The sequence below is a fragment of the Henckelia pumila genome, chromosome 4, assembly GCF_033568475.1.
Source record: "Henckelia pumila isolate YLH828 chromosome 4, ASM3356847v2, whole genome shotgun sequence".
NCBI classification, from domain to species: Eukaryota; Viridiplantae; Streptophyta; class Magnoliopsida; order Lamiales; family Gesneriaceae; genus Henckelia; species Henckelia pumila.
The window spans coordinates 80,078,275-80,082,953 of NC_133123.1; the positions used below are offsets into that span (position 1 = coordinate 80,078,275).

The 4,679-nt window shown below is 31.6% G+C and overlaps 1 non-coding gene across 1 annotated transcript; it reads right to left on the bottom strand.

Annotated features, from left to right (window-relative positions):
* Window positions 1-3,402: 3,402 nt before the first annotated feature.
* LOC140870026 (small nucleolar RNA R71) lies at window positions 3,403-3,513 on the bottom strand. Its single transcript, XR_012147011.1, has one exon. It is a non-coding gene; the product is annotated as a small nucleolar RNA R71 (small nucleolar RNA).
* Between the last annotated feature and the right edge of the window lie 1,166 nt (window positions 3,514-4,679).

Genomic DNA, 4,679 nt, shown 5'->3' on the forward strand with positions numbered 1-4,679 from the left:
ATGACTCCTCACAATCCGAGGACCAAATGAAGGCAACATCTTTCCGTGTAAGCTGAGTCAAAGGCCTTGCCAACTGTGCAAAATTCTCGATGAACCGACGGTAATATCCAGCTAGACCCAAGAAACTACGAATCTCAGCAACCGTCGTCGGTCGAGACCAGTTCAGCACTGCCTCTATCTTACTAGGATCAACAGATATCCCTTCATTAGAAATCACATGACCGAGAAATACTACCCGATCAAGCCAGAATTCACACTTGCTCAATTTCGCATATAGCTGATTATCTCGTAACGTCTGTAGAACAATCCTCAAATGCTGTGCATGCTCATCCTTGTCATGAGAATAGACAAGAATATCATCTATGAAGACGATGACAAATCTATCCAGATAATCTCGAAATACCTGATTCATCAGATTCATAAAGACTGATGGTGCATTCGTCAAACCGAATGGCATCACCAAAAACTCATAATGCCCGTATCTGGTCCTGAAAGCAGTTGTAGATATATCTAAGTCTCGTACCCGCATCTGATGGTATCCAGATCTCAGATCTATCTTAGAATAAACAGAAGTACCCTGTAGTTGATCGAACAGATCATCAATCCGCGACAAAGGATACTTATTCTTGATGGTGACACGATTCAACTGCCTGTAATCAATACATAATCACATCGATCCATCCTTCTTCTTGACAAACAAAACAGGTGCTCCCCATGGAGAAACACTCGGACGAATATATCCCTTATCAAGAAGATCTTGCAACTGCTGTTTCAATTCCCTCATCTCTGACGGTGCTAGACGATAAGGTGCTCGGGATATAGGCGTAGTTCCTGGTACTAGATCAATACCAAATTCAACCTCTCGAACCGGAGGAAAACCAGGAATCTCATCAGGGAATATGTCAGGAAACTCGCTGACAACCGGTAGCTGATCAATACCCGTACTACTCATGGACATATCAATTGCATAGATTAGGTAGCCCTCCCCACCTGACTCCAAGACATGACATGCCTTCAAAGCCGAAACAAGTGGCATCGGAGGTCGCGCATGATGAAACTTAAAATTTGTAATTATTTATATGTTAAAAAATGTGTTTTAAAATTTAAGTTTAATTAAAATTATGAAGTTGTATTATTTTAGTGTTATGTGTTTATATTTAAATGTTTTACTAAAATGTTGTATTTTACGGTTTGCGCAGGTTTGGTAAAAATAAAATTACTCAAGCTAAAGTGGTCATAATGGAGTAATCTCAAAACCTGTAGAATCACAAAAGAGGCATCTTCAACTTTGTAGAAGACAAGAAATTCCAAAAACTTCATTAAGATGATCAAAATAATAAAACATCAAAATGGAGATAGATTTACTTTTACTATGACCAGCTTGGAGTAAAAATATCATAAGTATTTCATATTTTATCCAAAAGGGGTGAATGAGTTGTCCAAACACATCTACACAAAATATCCTACGTGTTCTATGTTGAAAAGAAAGGCTGAATCGGTGGTCTAAGGCATCAAACATGCCAATTAAAGTTGGGTCATGGTATTGACATTCAAGGAGACAAGCACCCACCAACTTTACTATTTCACATTTAATGAGCCTTGGACTCTTCCTCTCATTTGGCCTATAAATAGATGTGTTGTATAAGCTTTGTAGTGTGCAAGAGTGTAGAGAATTCTTCATTTGTAAAATAAATATTGTGTGTGTGAGAATAAAAGTTTGAGTGTGTAAGTTTCTCAAGTTCAAGTATGAAATTTCTTTTATCTTTATTCTTGAGTTTCATGTTCATGGAAAGCTAAATCTTTTTATGTCAAGGTGAAAAGGTTTCATTGTTGGTCAAGTAAGATTGTCTATATTTTGTATATTCTTTTCTTTTCTATTTTTATTTTTACTAATTGATCTTTATTTGTAGGTATAATTTTGGATGATTTGTTGTTATCTATTTACATCAAATGCTTGGTACCTTGAATGTGGTTACCTTGATTTGTTGTCAAATATGATACAATAATTACTACAATAATTATATACTATAAATATATGTATCTATTTATAATAAAGTCATATATATTATTTAGACGATAGCGTGACACTGTCGGTTGTTCTAAATAATATATTGTGATTTGAACTAACATTTACTTTATTGCATCTAACTTTTACTTTATCGCAACTAACATTTACTTTTCCGCAACTAACATTTACTTTCTCGCATCTAACTTTTACTTTTCCGCAACTAACATTTACTTTATCGCATCTAACATAAAGTCATATATTTTATTTAGACGATAGCGTGGCTCTGCCGGTTGTTCTAAATAAAATATTGTGATTTGATCTAACATTTACTTTTATGTCAATTTATATTTATGCATTTATATATATATTATGGGTACCATGTATTAAATATCGGTGGATATTAATATAGTGGGAACTATATTATATGATATACTTGTTTAAATATTTAATTGTTCTGTTTATGTTTATATTTATTCATCTATATATATTATGGGTACCATGTATTAAATATCGGTTAATCTGATATTAATATAGTGGGAACTATATTATATGATATACTTGTTTAAATATTTCATTGTTCTTTTATGTTTATTTTTATTTTAGTTTCTTTTATTTATTTTTATTTAGCAATCTTAATTAAACCAACAATGAACCTTTGAAACCTTGACAATTTTATAATTTGTGTATTTGAAGTTTTATAATAATATTTTCATCTATAATATATTATTGCTAAAATTAAACTTACAACATCCTCTCCGTGGATCGATCTCGTACTCACGAGTATATTACTTGCAGAAAACCTACACTTGGGTGAATTACAATTTAAGTTGTAGCAAGTTTTTGGCGCCGTTGCCGGGGAGGTATAAATTAAGTTTAATTTTGTTATTATGTAAATAGTATGTTGTTTTTAATTGTATGATTGTTTGGAGTCGTAAACAAAGTGGTAGACTTGTTCGAGTAACTGAAAATATTTTAAACATGGACGATAATTCTAATAATCAAGATGATAATAATAATAATCATCATCAAGAACATGAACAACCAAGAACACTTAGGCACCATATGAATCCAATAAGAACTAGTACACCATCTTGTTTAGTTTTTCCTCCTGATGCATCTAATTTCAATTTTAAGCCACAAGTCATTCAACTTTTACCAAATTTTCATGGCTTAGATTCTGAAAATCCATATTTGCATTTAAGAGAATTTGAGGAGGTTTGCAACACTTATAATGATCAAAATTGTAGCATGGATACTGTTCGATTAAAGCTCTTCCCTTTTTCCTTAAAAGATAAAGCTAAAACATGGTTGCAAAATTTGAGATCAAGTTCAATAAGATCATGGGAAGAAATGCAACAACAATTTCTAAAAAAGTTTTTTCCTTCCCATAGAACAAACTCTTTTAAAAGACAAATTACAACTTTTTCTCAAAAACAAGGGGAAACATTTTATCAATGTTGGGATAGATATAAAGAGTTACTTAATACATGCCCACATCATGGTTTTGAAATATGGAGAATAATTTCTCACTTTTATGAAGGTTTAATACCTAAAGATAGGCAAATGATAGAATTCATGTGTAATGGAACTTTTGAAGATAAAAACCCAAATGAAGCTATGGAATATTTGGAGTCATTAGCAGAAAATGCTCAAAATTGGGATAATATAGGCTCAATTGAACCACCAAGTAAAACCAATAATTCAACAAATGGGGGTGGTATTTATCATCTTAAAGATGATGTAGATGTTCAAGCTAAACTTGCATCTTTAGCAAGAAAAATCGAGTCATTAGAAATGAAAAAGAGTGATCAATTAAAAAGTGTTCAAGAAATTGTTTGTCATATATGTGACACACATGATCATCTTACAAAAAATTGTCCTACTTTGCCTTCATTTAAAGAATGTCTCCATGAACAAGCCAATTATGTTAACAATTTTAAAAAACCAACATTAGATCCTTTTTCACAAACATACAATCCTGGTTGGAGAAATCATCCCAATTTTAGTTGGAGGAACGATAATAATGCACAACCTTCACAACAACCTTTTCAAAATAACCAAAATCATCAAGGTTATGCTCCTTATATCCCACCTCCAAGAAAAAATTTTGAAGATGAAATTCATGCATACATTCAAAAGCAAGAGTCTATCAATATTCAAAACATTCAATCTATGAATGATTTGAAAGAAACTCTTGCAAAATTTGCATCTGCACTTAATATTCATGAAAAAGGAAAATTTCCATCTCAACCACAACCTAATCCTAAAAATCAAAATCGAGAAAAATTTGATCAAGTAAAATCTGTTATTACTCTTAGAAGTGGTAAAATAGTTAATGATCCATATAGTGATGAAAACAAAGATCAATTAAACTCAAAGAGTAAGGATTCAAATCCTGATACTTTTGAGAAAGATGATGCTTTGAGTCCTAAAAATAAGAAAATTGATGATAAAATAAATAAACATGTTCCTTTTCCTCATGCATTAGTAAATAATAAAAAACAAAAAAATGATTCTGATATTTATGAAGTTTTTAAACAAGTAAAAATAAATATTCCATTATTAGATGCTATTAAACAAGTTCCTTCTTATGCAAAGTTTTTAAAAGATTTATGTACTGTGAAAAGACAATTGCATGTAAAGAAGAAAGCATTCTTAACGGAGCAAGTAA